General features: G+C 51.8%; 2 long non-coding RNA genes across 2 annotated transcripts; one reads left to right on the top strand and one right to left on the bottom strand.

Moving 5' to 3' along the window:
* Positions 1-727: 727 nt before the first annotated feature.
* On the top strand, positions 728-17,373 carry LOC137456218 (uncharacterized). Its single transcript, XR_010990992.1, has 3 exons — positions 728-752; positions 16,457-16,590; positions 16,915-17,373. It is a non-coding gene; the product is annotated as an uncharacterized lncRNA (long non-coding RNA).
* Positions 13,698-14,876, bottom strand: LOC137456216 (uncharacterized). The gene is made up of 2 exons (XR_010990990.1): positions 14,746-14,876; positions 13,698-14,433 (listed from the first exon to the last, which is right to left on the bottom strand). It is a non-coding gene; the product is annotated as an uncharacterized lncRNA (long non-coding RNA).
* Positions 17,374-18,063: the final 690 nt, after the last annotated feature.

Below are 18,063 nucleotides of genomic sequence, written 5' to 3'. Positions count from 1 at the left end.
TCATATGATGAAGCCCAGGCTGCCATTAGCCTTCTGTGCTGCAAGCTCACATTGCCTGCTCCTGTCCAGCTTCTCATCCAACAGCTTTCCCAATTCCTCTTCCTCAGGGCTGCTTTCTATCACTTCCTCCCCTAGTCTGCATTGATAGTAAAGTATTTTCCAACCCAGGTGCAGGACCCTGCACTTGCTCTTGTAGAACCTCATGAGGTTCACCTGGGCCACCTCTCCAGCCTGTATGATATTCCATCTATCTGACATATCAACTGGAGCTGCTGTGGTAGGTATTCTCCTGGCATTAGGGCTTCATCATGCCAAGGTCACAGAGCCCTCCTCAGCCTGCAGCACAAAGCAGAAGCATTAGGGAAGCAAGGAACTCCCCAGTAAATGAGAGAGCTCAGGATCTTGGGGTTGCACATGCCTGGGGATGCTGAGGGAGGTGACGTGCTCAGGAGCACCATGGAACAAGAAGAAGTCTCAGAGCACATCAAGGAGGAGATTCACTTCCCTGCCCTGCAGGCATGGAGGCAGCTGGCAGGAGTCCCAGGAGGCCAAGGGAATGCCTCCAGCAGCCAAGCTTCAGGGACAGCCTCTCCCCCTCCATGGCTACTCCCACTCTCAGTGATCTGTCTGATGGAAAATTACTACCCAGGTGCAGTGCCTGTGGGCCTGGGGCAGTGCAGGAGCAGTATAAAAGGAACTCCTTCTGATCACTCTCTCATCCACTCTTCTGGCCTCCATTTCCTTGGAAAAAGGTGAGTCTGAAGACCTTTCTCCAATTCTTTCTTCTTGTACTCTGTTTCCTTTGGGATTTCTGAGACCCTATCTGCTCCTTTGTCTCATGTGAGGACTTGCAGCTGATTTGTGTTGGAGATGGAAGGTGCAAAATTTGTGTCGTGGCTGAATCTTGGTTAAGAAGTCTCCCGAGTTAAGGGCTAGGCTTGGGTCTCCTTGGGCTTGGTCACCACTGGCAGGGCTCTTTTAGGCTGAGGGAAGGTGAGACAGGTGGGACTCCCTGCACAGCCTCCCGCACTCTCCTCCAGCTCACAACTTTCCTTCCTTTTGCTGGCATACAGAATTATTGTCAGCAAGCTGTCAGTCTCTGCTTTCCTCTGTCCTCTGCCAGGGTCATCTCCAGCCCCAGCCATGTCCTGCTACAGGCCCTGCCAGCCCTGCCAGCCCTGCGGCCCAACCCCACTGGCCAACAGCTGCAATGAGCCCTGCTGTGTGAGGTGCCAGGATTCCACTGTTGTCATTGAGCCTCCTGCTGTGCTGGTGACCCTGCCCGGCCCCATCCTCAGCTCCTTCCCACAGAGCACTGCCGTGGGCTCCTCCACCTCTGCTGCCGTTGGCAGCATCCTCAGCTCTCAGGGGGTGCCCATCAGCTCCGGGGGCTTTGGCCTCTCTGGCCTCTCTGCCTTGGGCAGGAGCTGCCTGCCCTGCTAGAGCTGCTGCCCAGGGCCCTGGGCAAGGCCCCCAGGGCCCTACCTGATGCTTCTGCCCTGGGCACACAGCATCCTCTTGCTGCTTTCCGAGGGGCTGAGCAAGCCCAGCAACCCTTGCCAAAGGACAGGTCCAGCCTGGGCTCTGGCACTGCACTGCCCATGCCTGCATGTGCCCTCTGACACTCTCTCCTGGTCCTCCTGTGGCCTCCCTCTCTTCTGCTGCCCTCGCCTGGCAGTACCACAGAGCAAGGCTAGGGAGGACTTGCAGCAGAGTGACACCTGCTGGGAGTTCCACTACAGCCATGGGAAGCAGGTCCCTTTTGCTCTCTGGTGCTCCCTAAATTTGGGCCACTGCTTAGACTGCCCTAATTTTTCATCTTTATATTCATTAAAGTTCTGCTGCATCTCAGTCTGTTCCTCTGTGTCATCATTTCCCCTGCAGATGCTCTCACAAAATCCCTAATGAGAGAACTGGTGCTGAAGGTTGCTTTTGGAAGCAATGTTTGGCCATGGTTCTGCATTGCCATGGGATTGCAGAGAGTTCCTTTAGTCATGCCCTGGGTTAGTCTCTCCTTTCTGAGCTTTGACACAATCCTTAGGCTGGCATTACTGACATTATTCCATCTGCAAAATGGATTTTTCTCTGAATGTCAGCCATCACCAACCTTAAATTGTGGGAGGGCAAAGTGCACACAGAGCAGTGCTGTTTCTCTAGTGCAACAACCCTGGCAATCCTTCACATGTCATGAGATTTCCACTCTTTCATGGCTTGAGGATGCATTTACCATGGAAGCTGGGCTTTTGGGTTTGGAGGAGTCTTTTCCATTTCCTTTCATCCTTTGCATTCATGCAGTGAGACCAGGTCTCAATAACCCTAAGTAGTCTGCAGGCTATGTGGTCCTGACCTGGGATGTGGAGAGGGAAAATTTCCACCGCAGAGGCTTTCTCACTGCTTGGTCCAGCCTCTGAAGAGAAGCCATTCTCAGAAAGAGCTTGTTGACTGGTGATGCCTCAATCTGGAGGTGAAAGAGCACAGCCAGGGCAGAGGTGTCTCCAGAGCTCAGCCTTGCACAGGAACATCCCTTCCCTTCCCCAGGCTTTTGCCTAGCCAAGGAAGCTCCTAGCACCTGGGTGTCAGGGAAAGCACAGAAGCCCAAACTGGCATCAGAGACCTCAAATTCCTCCATCCATCAGCTTCTGTAGGATGACCTGGTAGGTCTACGGTGCTGCTGCTCCAGGTTCTTGGTCTACTGCTGCTCACAGCCCCAGGGAACAGCTTGTAATGCCTGGCCCTTGTGGGCTGGGACCAGGACACCTCCAGTAGGGTGAGAGAGTTGGGAGCTGCTGTGGACATTACAGCCATTCTCTGTTACTTTGGGTTTCACCTGGCTCCCTGAGTGCTCAGAAAGTAGAGCTAGAAGGGAGGGAATAGTACATGCAGGTGAGAGCCACAAGAGAGTTTGGGCTATCCTAGCACTGCTAACAGGAAAAGGATTTCAGCTTCCTGCTGTCTCTGCAAAGGATTGATGTCCCTGTGGTGTAAATGGAGAAATTCACATCTGCAGGACCACAGAGAGCTCCCACATTGCTACACATCTGTAGTGGGTTAAACTTGTCTGGCTACCAGTTACACAGTATCACAGTATCACTAAGGTTGGAAGAGACCTCGAGGATCATGGAGTCCAACCTGTCACCACAGACTTCATGACTAGACCATGGCACCAAGTGCTACATCCAATCTCCTCTTGAAAACCTCCAGGGATGGTGACTCCACCACCTTCCCCGGGCAGCACATCCCAGTGATGAATGACTCTCTCAGTGAAGAACTTTCTCCTCACCTCAAGCCTAAACTTCCCTTGGCACAGCTTAAGACTGTGTCCCCTTGTTCTGGTGCTGGTTGCCTGGGAGAAGAGACCAACCCCTTCCTGGCTACAACCTCCCTTCAGGTAGTTGTAGAGGGCAATGAGGTCAACCCTGAGCCTCCTCTTCTCCAGGCTAAACAATCCCAGCTCCCTCAGCCTCTCCTCATAGGGCTTGTGTTCAAGACCTCTCACCAGCCTTGTTGCCCTTCTCTGGACACATTCAAATGTCTCAATGTCCTTCCTAAACTGAGGGGCCCAGAACTAGACAAAGGACTCAAGGTGTGGCCTAACCAATGCAGAGTACAGGGGCACAATGACTTCCCTGCTCCTGCTGGCCACACTATTCCTAATGCAGGCCAGGATGCCATTGGCTTTCTTGGCCACGTGGGCACACTGCTGGCTCATGTTTAGGCGGCTGTCAATCAGCACCCCCAGGTCCCTCTCTGTTTGGGAGCTCTCAGCCACTCTGACCCCAGCCTGTAGCTCTGCATGGGGTTGCCGTGGCCAAAGTGCAGCTCCTGGCACTTGGACTTGTTAAATGCCATCCCATTGGACTCTGCCCATCTGTCCAGTTGGTCGAGGTCCCCCTGCAGAGCCCTTCCACCCTCTAACTGACTAACATCTGCTCCTAACTTGGTGTCATCTGCAAATTTGCTGATGGCTGACTCGACCCCCTCATCCAGATCATCAATGAAGATGTTAAAGAGCACAGGGCACAACACTGATCCCTGGGGGACACCACTGGTGACTGGCCTCCAGCTGGATGTGGCACCATTCACCACCACTCTCTGGGCTCAGCCTTCAGCCAGTTCCTAACCCAGCACAGAGTGTTGCAGTCCAAGCCACGGGCTGACAGCTTAGCCAGCAGTTTGCTGTGGGGGACGGTATCAAAGGCCTTGCTGAAGTCCAAGTAGACCACATCCACAGGCCTCCCCACATCCACCAGTTGGGTCACCTGATCATAGAAGGAAATCAGGTTGGAGAGGCAGGACCTGCCCCTCCTAAATCCATGTTGGCTGGACCTGAGACTTTCGCCATCCTTCAGGTGCGCAGTTATTGCCGCCAGGATAATCTGCTCCATCATTTTCCCTGGCACTGAGGTCAGGCTGACTGGCCTGGAGTTTCCAGGCTCCTCCATGAGACCCTTCTTTTGGATGGGGACCACATTGGCCAGTTTCCAGTCATCTGGGACCTCTCCAGTGAGCCAGGACTGGAGGAAAATGATGGAGAGCAGCTTGGCCAGCTCATCTGCCAGTACCCACCAAGCTGCTCTGTCATTCCCTCTACTCAACAGAATGGAGTGTGAAAACATGATGAAAAAGTTCACCGGATGAGATCAGGCCAGGGAAATCAATTACCAATTACTGTCATGGTCAAAACAGACTCATCTTGGAGAAAATAATGGATTTAAGCTGGAAGAGGGGAGATTCAGATGTGATATTAGGGAGAAAGTCTGCTCAGCGAGGGTGGTGAGACACTGGAACATGTTGCCCAGGGAAGTTGTGGATGTCCCCTCCCTGGAGGTGCTCAAAACCAGGCTGGACAAAGCCTTGAGCACCCTGAGCTGGTGGGAGGTGTCCCTGCCCATGTCAGGGGGTTTGGAACTGGATGATTGGTAAAGGTCCCTTCCAACCCAAACCATTCTGTGATTCTATGAAACCAATTTAAAAATTAAGAGTAAGCTAATAAGAAATAAACCAAATCTTAACCCACTTCCCCCTCCCCCTCTTCTCAAATTCAAGTTGTGCAAGCTCAACACAGCTTGCTTCCCTCTAACACAGAAGTGAGGGAAAGTAGCACACAAAACCCCTTCAGGCTGGGATGAAAGACTTGAGATAAAAGACTTCAATAGAAATGAGGGGTTTAATATTTTTATTTTTAATTTTATTATAAAATAAAGACTTCAATACAATTTAAATACCTCAGCCTGTTTGCAGAAAATCTCAGCAAAATGCAGAAGCAGAGCAGAAGTCAGCAACCTAGCCCCCCCAGTCCCCTGCCAGCAGCCAGCCCAGTGGAAAAGACCAACACCCCAAAGCTGCAAATAGAAAGCAACTGGAAGATGAAACCTCTCATGGTACAATGTGAACTTCAAACTCCATGACCCTTTGCTCCAGCCAGAAGTTTCTTTTGAAGCTGTCTGGACAGCCACATGGCATTGAATATCAACCGTAGATGCAACTGAAGATATGAAACAACTCCGCTCCTGACTCTTTTTCCTTCTCCTTTACTACCCTGACCTGTGCAAGGGGGAAGGGAATGGTTGTGGTCATGTCATAACTCTTCAACTCTGGTCCTTCTTCCTTCTCATGCTGTTCATGTGCTCCAGGACAGGGTCTGACCCATAGGAAAGTCTTCCATGAACTTCTTAAGTGTGGGTCTGTGGAAGCTGTGTTGTCATACAACTTTGTCTCACATAGCAGCTTCTCTGCTCCCCATTCTTTCTATTCAAGCACCTATTCTGCTCCTGGACCAGGACTTGTGGCACAGACACTGATTGGGTGCCCACAGCCTGTGCCAACCCAAGGCAGTTGCTGCCACACTCTCAGCTGATCCTTTGCAAAGGAAGGTGAAGCAGGAGTCACCCAGAGTACTGGGGGTGCTCGCTGTTCTGTAGCCACCACATCCATGCACAGGTGCCCCATGAATGACTCAGCTAAACTGAGGTCTCAATGCACCTGTACCATTGTGTGGTGCATGACCCACCCTGCTACAGGACAGCCTCTGCCAACCACCCATAGGTGGGGAATGAAGGGGAATTCAGAAATAAAGACATCAACCACATGGGACACCGCTGGGACTCAGAGTGGTGATACTTTTCTCCTGTTAAATCTGGCCTTGTCAATTCTCTCTCCACTCTTCTCTCTCTGGCACATACAAGGGGTCGAAGTGGCTGGAGAGCTGCCAGATAGAGAGGGACCTGGGGGTGCTGATTGACAGCCACCTAAACATGAGCCAGCAGTGTGCCCAGGTGGCCAGGAAGGCCAATGGCATCCTGGCCTGCATTAGGAATAGTGTGGCCAGCAGGAGCAGGGAAATTATTGTGCCCCTGTACTCTGCATTGGTTAGGCCACACCTTGAGTCCTTTGTCCAGTTCTGGGCCCCTCAGTTTAGGAAGGACATTGAGACACCTGAATGTGTCCAGAGAAGGGCAACAAGGCTGGGGAGAGGCCTTGAGCACAGCCCTGTGAGGAGAGGCTGAGGGAGCTGGGGTTGCTTAGCCTGGAGAAGAGGAGGCTCAGGGGAGACCTCATTGCTCTCTACAACTACCTGAAAGGTGGTTGTAGCCAGGAAGGGGTTGGTCTCTTCTCCCAGGCAACCAGCACCAGAACAAGGGGACACAGTCTTAAGCTGTACCAGGGGAAGTTTAGGCTCGAGGTGAGGAGAAAGTTCTTCACTGAAAGAGTCATTCGTCACTGGGATGTGCTGCCCGGGGAGGTGGTGGAGTCACCATCCCTGGAGGTGTTCAAGAGGGGATTGGACGTGGCACTTGGTGCCATGGTCTAGTCATGAGGTCTGTGGTGACAGGTTGGACTTGATGATCTTTGAGGTCTCTTCCAACCTTGGTGATACTGTGATACTGTGAACCACCTCTCCTGATGCATAAACACGTAATCAATAAATCTGTAACCATTCAGCCATTTTGGTGTGTGTTTGCCATGTCTTACTCCTTCGGTATCCTTAAAGAGCCTCCCATGGATCCTTCCTCTGAGGTCAGGTCATAACACTTAATGGGAGTCTTGGATAGGATACCTTGAGTTATGAAGTGGTCAAGAAACTTTCTGGCCATACCTGGCATTGTTTGAGCCCTTTGAAGGTAAATGGCTAGCCAGAAAACTGAAGCCTGGGAGTGCACACAGGGGACTGTCTCCTTCTTCTGAAATTATAGAGCTCTGATGGTCATCCTTCAGCACCAGGAATGTGTTGGGCTGAAACTATTGTCCTGAGCCTCAGGCTGTGGCAGATTGTGACAGTTTTAGGCTATGCCTTTAAAAAAGGGACAGCTATGGAGACACTCTAGCTGAATGTTTTGGTGTAAAAAGGGAAAACAAAGATAGTTATAAATGAATTTCATTAGTAGATCAGTGGGAATGTAACTTTAAGTTTTAGTTTTATCTGTTTGTGTCTCAGTCTGTTTCAGTCTGCCTGGGCAGCTGCTGTCTTTCTGTGCTTGGCGTTGACCTTGGACTAATGAGATAAGAAACTAATTCTTTTTCTTCCCTTAGCATACACTTTGAACTAACAGAATTCCCCCTGTAATAATTACTTTCTCTCTCTAAAAAGGATGAAGGGGGAAAAGGGGTTTTTGGGGGGGACCCTCCTCCAGCGAGGAGGGGCATGTTTTCTGTGTTACGTTCTTTGCTGTACATTTTTGTATATACTGTAAATACTGCATATTGTGCATTTCATCCTGCTTGTAAAATATAGCTTTTCCATCTGCTCCTCTGACTGAGTTAGCCGTGGTTTTATGTGTGTGTGTGAGAACTGAACTTCTTTCACCACCACACAGATCAAATTACTCTGATAATTTAGGAATGAAAACTGAAGGCAAGGTGAAGATCTGGAGCTGCATGGGCATTGGTGACTCACCCAGGTGCTGGTGTTGCAAAACCTTGGTGTCTGGAGAGGATGGTAAGCAGGTACCCAGTACCTGTAGTTAGGAAGAGGGGTGGTGACTTTTTCCCAGACCATAAATGGCAGAGCATGATGGGACCTTTGTTTTGTCTCTGAGACCTTGTGCTCTTGAACCCCTATTTTGAGCTTAGTGGTGACTTCAGGAATTCTGTTTTGAACCCAAGGGACTATGGATGCCTGAGCGGTGTCCATGCTGCAATTACTACCTTGAGTTGAGGAAGAAAGCTGAGATTCCTTTTTATTCAAGACTAACAAAGAAGAACATGGAAATACTGCCAAACACAGGGGAGCCAAATCACAGAGCCCCTGGGAAACTGCTGTCGAAAGGAGCCAGCTGTAGGCTGGTTTGAATTGGTGGAGAAGCAGGGGCTCATGGGACCCTGGGGGGCCAAACTGGCAGTGAGGATCGCTGCTTCTTGCAGCTGCTTCTCTGTTTCTGTCAGCCTGGCTCCAACAAAATGTGAAGTGATGATCCTGATGACCACAGCCCTTCACCTAACCCCAGTGAGCAGATCTTCTGAAATCCCAAAGGACTGCAAAGCTCAGCTCCTATGGTTGGTTACTGGGTGGTCATCCAGAGTGCTGCCACTTGGGAGGTTGTTGGTTTGGTTTGTGGGTACTGAATTGTTGATTCAGCCACAGAAATTACTCTGAACAGCCAAGTTCAGATTCAGAGTGTTAATGTCTCATGGTATTTCCTGGGATTTACCAGATTCTGAACACACCGTGTGACCCAAGGGCTCAATCTGTGTTTCCTGGATGAGCTGGGTGACTTTCTGTCTAGAGGGACTCTTCACCATACTGCCTACAAAGCCTGTGGTACTTGAAAGCATTCCCCTGTCCTTCCTCCTGAAGTTCCACCTCTCCTGTTCTTTCCCACTGTTGTCAGACTCCAGTGCTACAGTGGAGAGCTTAATGGTTCTCATACCATCAGGCATACTTGGACAGCTGCACATGAGGAGGAGTTTCCTTCCACAAGAAGTCACATCACTGCAGACATTCCTTCTGCTGTAGAGTCTTGGGATGAGCTAAAGGTCCTAGTTAAATATAGTAACCAGTAAAGTAAGCACTGGGCAAAAGCACTTTCCACACCTGTGGAATTGGTCAGATGCATCCATATCTTGGAGATTTCCTGGGAAAGGACCTTGAGATGATAGGGAATGTAAACCTCAGCCACAGGGAGAAGGGCCTTCAGAAGCAAGAGCTTCTGAAGAGAGCTCCCAGCTGTGGCTGGATGCAGAAGCAGCTCACGATGCTATCAAAACCCACCAGTACAGCTGGGAAGATGGACTCTTTGCTTGAGCACTGCTCTGGTTCCCAATCATCTGCAGCATGTTCTTGAAGGCTGTGTGGTGAAAGTACATTATGCCCAGATATTGAATCTTGTCCCAGCATGTGGACAAGCTTCCCCTCCTTCAGGAGGAAGACAAAAGCCAAGGCATTAGCCAGGCCAGCACTCACCCAGCGCATGCAATGCTCGTGCAAATACCAAGTATGGCATAATTCTAGCTTCACCCTTTCTATAGGCTGAAGCCAGTTGTCTATGAGAGTGCCCATTGGTCAAACCCAGCCTCAAAGAATCTATAAGTATCACCCCAGTTGGTAAACAAGTTGCCCCCTCTTTCACTTGGTCTCTACTTGCTCGAGAGAACAACTCTCAAGCCCTAGCCTCTGCCATTGAGCTCATTGTTGTTAGCTTCTATCATACATGCACGTATACTGAAAGCCTCTGCATCGTGAGAAGCAATTGTGAGGATCATCTCCAGAGGGAGGACCTTGACTGAGCCCGAGAAGCCAGCATCGTTACAGCCAGTCATACCGACCGGAAGAGCCCACCATGCCACCAGAGGACTGGACCAACCCCCGAGGGTAAGATCTGCCCAGTTACTGGGGAGAAAGGACTTGATTGAGACCGAGTCCACATATGCCTAGCCCCGCCGTAGCGAGAGAGGAGCCACCGCGTGTGCCACTCTGAGCCCTGTAAACCTCAGTGAAGACTAAAGCACTGTTCGTGCCTATACTGCACCAAACCCGGGACCACTCTGAGTATCCCACCATTCCTTTAAGCCAAGTAAACGAGAAGCCACCACTTGACGCAGCCGCATTCTGTCTCTGAAGCTGTTTACATCAGTCCTGAGAATTGCTGTAGCTGGGCCGACCCTGCAGCCATGTCTACTGTCATCTGATAGGAAGCATCCAAGACGCCTATTGGCAACCGTCACCCTGCCCTGCCGTGCAAGCCGACACTGAAGGCTGACCTCACAGGCCGACCCCGACCAGGACCGATCCCTATTGTCTGGAGGGAATGAGCCAAGTCCTGAAGGGAACCTGCTTACGAGCTAAGCCCAGGTTCCATTATTCCCTCTCCACTGCTGCAGAGAGAGGACACAGCCACCCAGAACCACTGAATAAATTGACTAGGAACCAGTCCAGTGACAGCAGTCTGCCGGACCTCCACCTTGCTACAAACAACAGCTACAGAGTATTTCCCACGTGCTTTCCATCCACTAGCACTCAGTTCAAAGTATCCGTGTCTAGCAATCGCTGATGCATAGAAAGATTATAATACTGCTGTATATAGCCAGAAGCTGCCCACGTCCCGTTGAGTCACCATCTAGTGCCCAAGCGGCAGAACTGCAGCCTTTGATATATAAATATAGATGAAAGTCTGTAGATAGTTCAATTAAGTTCTAATTGTAACACTAATCCACTTATGGAATGTATTTCATGAACATGCACTAGAATGTGTACATAAGTTAGTGATCCATTGGTTATTAATAATTAATAAAAATAATATTTTCATAAGTCATATTTCACATTCATAAATGTAATAACCTCTTCATCATAGGCTGACAATATAGAATATAGAATATAGAAAATAGAATATAGAATACACGAGGTTGAAAGAGACCTTCAAGATCATCACATCCAACCCTTCAACCAATCCATCACACCTTAACAACTACCCCATGGCACCAAGCACACCATCAAGTCTCCTCCTGAAAACCTCCAATGAAGGCGACTCCACCACCTCCCCAGGCAGCCCATTCCAATGGGCAATAACTCTCTCTGTATACAACTTCTTCCTAACATCCAACCTAAACCTCCCCTGGTGCAGCCTGAGACTGTGTCCTCTTGTTCTGGTACTGGCTGCCTGGGAGAAGAGACCATCATCCGCCTGTCTACAACCTCCCTTCAGGTAGTGGTAGAGAATAATAAGGTCACCCCTGAGTCTCCTCTTCTCCAGGCTAAGCAATCCCAGCTCCCTCAGTCTTTCCTCATAGGGCTTGTGTTCCAAACCCCTCACCAACTTTGTTGCTCTTCTCTGGACTCGTTCCAGCAAGTCAACCTCCTTCCTAAACTGAGGGGCCCAGAACTGGACACAGGACTCGAGGTGTGGCCTAACCAGTGCAGTATACAGGGGCAGAATGACCTCCCTGCTCCTGCTAGCCACACTGTTCCTGCTGCAGGCCAGGATGCCATTGGCCCTCTTGGTTGCCTGGGCACACTGCAGGCTCATGTTCAGCCTACCATCGACCAGTACCCCCAGGGCCCTCTTCACCTGGCTCCTCTCCAGCCACTCTGACCCCAGCCTGTAGCTCTGCATGGGGTTGTTGTGGCTAATGTGCAGAACCCGGCACTTGGATGTGTTCAATCTCATGCTGTTGGATTCTGTCCATCTGTCCAGCCTGTCAAGGTCCCTCTGCAGAGCCTCTCTATCCTCCAGCAGATCAACTCCTGCCCCCAGCTTGGTGTCGTCAGCAAATTTACTGATGATGGACTCAATGCCCTCATCCAGATCATCAATGAAGATGTTAAAGAGCACAGGGCCCAGCACTGATCCTTGGGGCACACCACTAGTGACTGGCTACCAGCTGGATGAGGCACCATTCACCACCACTCTCTGGGCTCGGCCATCCGGCTAGTTCCTAACCCAATGCAGTGTGCTCCCGTCCAAGCCACGGGCTGACAGCTTGGCCAGGAGTTTGCTATGGGGGATGGTGTCAAAGGCCTTGCTGAGGTCCAGGTAGACTACATCCACAGGCCTCCCCACATCCACCAGGCGAGTCACCTGATCATTGAAGGAGATCAGGTTGGTCAGGCAGGACCTGCCCTTCCTAAATCCATGTTGGCTGGGCCTAATCCCTTGGCCATCCTGTAAGTGCTGTGTGATTGCACTCAAGATGACCTGTTCCATAATCTTGCCTGGCACTGAGGTCAGGCTAGCAGGCCTATAATTCCCTGCCTCATCCAACCAGCCCTTCTTATGGATGGGCACCATATTGGCCAGATTCCAGTCTTCTGGGACCTCTCCAGTGATCCAGGACTGATGAAAAATGATGGAGTGTGGCTTGGCCAGCTCATCTCCTAGCTCTCTCACCACCCTAGGTGGATCTCATCTGGTCCCATGGACATGTGGGGATCCAAGTGGCTGAGGAGAGTTCCAACCACCTCCTCATGGAACATAGGGAAACTGTGCAGCTCCCTGGCTCCTTCTGCCAGCTCTGCAGGCCAGCTGTCAGGAAGATGTTCTGTCCTTCTAGTAAAAATTGAGGCAAAGAAGGTGTTAAGTACCTCTGCCTTTTCCTGATCCCTTGATACAACATTTCCCTCCATGTCAACCAAGGAGTGGAGGTTGTCCTTGCCCTTCCTCTTGCTATTAATGTATTTATAGAAGGACTTTTTGTTGTCCTTCACAGTAGAGGCCAGTTTAAGCTCCAATTGTGCTTTTGCCTCCCTAGTTTTCTTCCTCCATGATTTGGCAACATACTTAAACATTCCATGCGTTGCCTCACCTTTCTTCCAAAGGTGATACACCCCCCTTTTTTCCCTTAGTTCTATTGAAAGTTCATTACCCATTGAGGCTGGCTGTCTGCCCCGGCGGCTCATCTTCCAGCACATTGTCAAAGCCTGTACCTGCGTCTTCAACAAATCTTCCTTGAAGCAGGTCCAGCCTTCTTGGACCCCTTCACTTTTAAGGGCTTTATCCCAAGGAGCCCTCTGAATTAGTTCCTTGAGTAACCTGAAGTCTGCACTCCAGAAGTCCAGAGTGAAGGTCTTCTTGCTGCCCCTCTTAGCTACACCGAATACCAAAAATTCAATTATCTCGTGGTCACTGGACCCCAAACACCCTCCAACCACCACATCACCCACCAGCCCTTCCCAGTTGGTGAAGAGAAGGTCAAGCATAGCCTTGCCCCTGATAGGCTCTCGCAGCACCTGGGATAAGAAGCTGTCCTCCATGCACTCTAAGAACCTCATAGACTGTCTGCCCTCTGCTGTGTTGAGATCCTAGCAGATGTCAAGCAGGTTGAAGTCGCCCATGAGAACAAGGTCAGGAGATCCTGAGATCTCACCCAATCCTGTTCCTGCTGTCCTTCAGCAAGAGGGATTTTCTTCCCTATGAGCTGTGTAGCTGCTGAACTACTCAATGATGTTATGCAAGCCCCCAGCTCCCCACCCGAGATCAGCAGATGACAGACTTCTGATCTGCTCTATGTAATCTGTGCCTGAGGAGGCATTTCTGGGCAGAGAAGCAGCAAGGCCATCCCTGCTGGCTGCTGGCACTTGAACAGCTGCCCACATTTTCCTCAGGTCCGTGGCACACTGCACAAAGCTTCCCTGTGCAGTGTGCCCCAACTCCACCTTCCTCTCACAATGGGGAAGTGTGATCTGATGTCATCTTGCTTTGACCAGAACAATGCTTTTGTCCCTGGGTGGCTTGTGAGAATGTCCTGATAGGGAAAGGCCACACAGGTTGTATTGCAGAAGAATTTTAATGATTTATAAGAAAGAAAGGAGGTGAAGCAGTGGGGGTTTGGATGCAGGAAGCAACAGTTCCTCCAAAAGCCAAGCCCTGAGGCCAAGGTGGAGTTTGGAAAAAGTCCCTAACTGCCTCCACAGCAAAGGGAGGGAGGCAGTAAATTTCTTCAGGGCTGACTTCAGAAAAACCATAGCCCTGGGGAGCAGAAAGCAACAGAGAAAAGAGAGAAAAAGGAGTGAGAAGCAGGTAAGGTTCACATGGGTCATGTTCTCAGAGTGCAGGCATGACTCTTGTTGCCTTCCTCTGCAGGGGGGGTCGTGGATGACCAGACCCTCTGAAAGTGACAACCCAATGCTCATTACTCAGATCAACATCTTCTAGCTTCCTGGGGGTCCTTCTGCCTTGATTGTCACCAGTGCATTTAGCAGGGTCTGCAGCAGTAGCGGTTGGTGATGCAAGAGAGGTCAAAGCCCCCAGAGCTGATGGGCACTCCCTGAGAGCTGAGGATGCTGCCAACGGCAGCAGAGGTGGAGGAGCCCACAGCGGTGTTCTGTGGGAAGGAGCTGAGGATGGGGCCGGGCAGGGTCACCACCACAGCAGAGGGCTGGATGGCGACAACGGAGTCCTGGCACCTCACACAGCAGGGCTCATTGCAGCTGTTGGCCAGCGGGGTTGGGCCACAGGGCTGGCAGGGTCTGCAGCAGGACATGTCTTGGGGCTGGAGCTGAACCTGGAGGAGAGGACAGGGAGGAGCATGGAGGTGAGGAGGGAGCAGCCTGTGCACCTACCAGCAGACAGCCAAGGCACGTGCTGGCTGCAGAACTGCAGTCTATGAAGGGAGGCCCAGTTGCCTCTCTGCCTGTCCTGCTGGGCAAGGAGCAGAGGGAGCCAGGCCCAGGACAGCTGTCTCCTAGTCAAGAGCCCTGCAGGACTCTCAGCCCAGACCCAGCCCCTGACCCTCTCCATACCAAGCCTTCTGCACACTTGCCCTCCCAGGACAGGCAGCCCCAAGCCCCACTCGAGGGAAGAGCTTCCAACTTACTTGCTTGCGAAGGAGTAGACAGGGAGTGAAGCGGATGGCAGAGTGAAGAGCTGGGATGGCTTTTATACTGCTCCTGCACTGCCCCAGGCCCCCAGCAAGCCTCTGTGCAGGTCATCATCTTCCGAGAAGCTCACCTGAAATGCAAAACATCCCAGCTAATGACACAGGCTGTGCTTTGGTTTCCTGGATTGCTGCCTTTTCATTTTCTCCTTTGGCCATAACCTCCTTCCTGAAGACTCCTTTCCAGTGCTTGGGTGGAAGGTCCAGGGATTCCTGTGACAGCTGTGAATCGCTGCCAACAGATGATGCGTGCCAGCTGCCTCAGGGGACACGTGCCAGCTGGAGCAATTGGCCTATGGCTAAAGTGTGCTGGTTTGCAGGAAGGGCTCTGCCACTCCAAGCACTGCCATCCTCCCCTGCATGCAAAGAGTTGCTGAGTGGGACAATTGGCCAAGTGCCTTTCCTCCCACCCTCCAAGGCCTCTCTTATCATCCCTGTCTGTTGCCTCTGCAGGTGGTAGTTGAGTGCTGCTGCTTTGGCATTCTTCCTCCTAATGCTGATGTGGGGAGGCTTTGGCGCCCCATTGGACCTTCTCACTTCCTGGGCTCTTTGAAGTTCTCTCCACCAACAGCATCACTGTGTCTGGGGCCTTCTGCCCCAGGGTGCTCCAACCCTGCCCTGCCAAGGGGCTTCCCCATGTCTCCAGTCCACAGCTGCTCACATGCACCTGGCCCATGTGTGCTTGCAGGAGCAGTGTGGTGGTGGCTGAGCTCAAGCAGTGTTTCTCAGGCATCTTCTGCAATCTCCACCCACACAGACTTTCAGAACCACACAGGACAGCATCAAGCTGCTCTGTTCAATGCTTCTTTCAGCAGGAGGCTTGGACCTGATCATCTCCAGAGGCACCTTCCAAAGTGAGCTGTTCTGAGTCTCTGGCCTCGGTGATCAGGCACTCATTGCCCTGATGCTTATGCTGTGGGTTTTGAGTGACTGAAGGACAGAGCACAGAAGTTTGTGATCAATGGATTTAGCTGGAGGCCTGTGGCTACTGGTGTTCCTCAGGGTTAATGTTGCAGCCAGTCTTGTTCAAAATCTTCCTCAATGACCTTCATGGAAGAACAAGGTGGACCCTGAGCAATTGCGCAAAGAGAATCTCATGAAGCTCAAGAAGGGCAAGTGTAGAGTCCTGTACCTGGGGAAAAACAATCCCCTGCACCAAAGCACATGAGGGATGACTTGCTAGAAAGCAGCTATGCAGAGAAGGCCCTGAAAGTGCTGCAGGACAACAAGTTCACCATCAGCCTGCAATGTGTTCTATGGCTGCCAAGGCCAGCAGTCTCGTAGGAGAAGAATGTGGCCAGCAGCTCGAGGGAAGTTTTACTCTCCCTCTACTCCACACTGAAGTGCTGGGTCTAGTTCTGCCTCCCCAGCAAGGATGGCAGTGCTGGGCCTGGCAGAGCCCTTCCTGCAAACCAGCACACTTTAGCCATAGGCCAATTGCTCCAGCTGGCACGTGTCCCCTGAGGCAGCTGGCAAGCATCATCTGTTGGCAGTGATTCAGAGCTGTCACAGGAATCCCTGGACCTTCCACCCAAGCACTGGAAAGGAGTCTTCAGGAAGGAGGTTATGGCCAAAGGAGAAAATGAAAAGGCAGCAATCCAGGAAACCAAAGCACAGCCTGTGTCATTAGCTGGGATGTTTTGCATTTCAGGTGAGCTTCTCGGAAGATGATGACCTGCACAGAGGCTTGCTGGGGGCCTGGGGCAGTGCAGGAGCAGTATAAAAGCCATCCCAGCTCTTCAGTCTCCCATCCACTTCACTCCCTGTCTGCTTCTTTGCAAGCAAGTGAGTTAGAAACTCTGCCCTCGAGTGGGGCTTGGGGCTGCCTGTCCTGGGAGGGCAAGTGTGCAGAAAGCTTGTTTCGGAGAGGGCCAGGGGCTGGGGCTGGGGCTGGGGCTGAGCTGAGAGTCCTGTAGGGCTCTTGACTAGGAGACAGCTGTCCTGGGCCTGGTTCTCTCTGCTCCTTGCCCAGCAGGACAGGCAGAGAGGCAACTGGGCCTCCCTGCACAGACTGCAGTTCTGCAGCCAGCATGTGCCTTGGCTGTCTGCTGGGGGGTGCACAGGCTGCTCCCTCCTCACCTCCATGCTCCTCCCTGTCCTCTCCTCCAGGTTCAGCTCCAGCCCCAAGACATGTCCTGCTGCAGACCCTGCCAGCCCTGTGGCCCAACCCCGCTGGCCAACAGCTGCAATGAGCCCTGCTGTGTGAGGTGCCAGGACTCCGTTGTCGCCATCCAGCCCTCTGCTGTGGTGGTGACCCTGCCCGGCCCCATCCTCAGCTCCTTCCCACAGAACACCGCTGTGGGCTCCTCCACCTCTGCTGCTGTTGGCAGCATCCTCAGCTCTCAGGGAGTGCCCATCAGCTCCGGGGGCTTTGACCTCTCTTGCATCACCAACCGCTACTGCTGCAGACCCTGCTAAATGCACTGGTGACAATCAAGGCACCTTTTCCAAACTCAACCCTGGCCTCAGGGCTTCGCTTTTCGAGGAACTGTTGCTTCCTGCATCTGAACCCCCACTGCTTCACCTCCTTTCTCTCTTTTAAACCATTAAAATTCTTCGGCAATACAACCTGTGTGGTCTTTCCCTATCAGGATGTTCTTACATGCCACCCAGGGACAAAGCATTGTTCTGGTCAAGGCAAGATGACATCAGATCACACTTCCCCATTGTGAGAGGAAGGTGGAGTTGGGGCACACTGCACTGGGAAGCTTTGTGCAGCGTGCCATGGTTCTGAGGAAAATGTGGGCAGCTGTTCAAGTGCCAGCAGCCAGCAGGGATGGCCTTGCTGCTTCTCTGCCCAGAAATGCCTCCTCAGGCACAGATTACATAGTGCAGATCAGAAGTCTGTCATCTGCTGATCTCAAGTGGGGAGCTGGGGGCTTGCAGAACGTCATTGAGTAGTTCAGCAACTACACAACTCATAGGGAAGAAAATTCCTCTTGCTGAAGGACAGCAGGAACGGGATTGGGTGAAGAGCCTCAGGAACAGCCCCCAAGCAGGAGCAGCTCTCATAGGCACCTAGAGTAGAAATGCTGGAAGTGGTGTTTCTAACACAAGGGTGCCTTAGTTGCTGCTGAGCAGGGCTTGCACAGCTTCAAGGACTTCTCTGCTTCCTCACACTGCTTCATCGTGAGCAGGCTGGAGGTGCACGAGAGGTTGGGAGGGGACACAGCAGGGACAGCTGACCAAAGCAATGTTGCAGTCCACAGGATCACAGTATCACAGGATCACAGTATCGCTTAGGTTGGAAAGGACCTC

The sequence above is a fragment of the Melanerpes formicivorus genome, unplaced genomic scaffold (genome assembly GCF_026170545.1).
Source record: "Melanerpes formicivorus ecotype bairdi unplaced genomic scaffold, bMelFor1.0.p_v2 SCAF_119, whole genome shotgun sequence".
NCBI lineage: Eukaryota > Metazoa > Chordata > Aves > Piciformes > Picidae > Melanerpes > Melanerpes formicivorus.
This window is presented reverse-complemented; position numbering and strand designations above follow the sequence as displayed.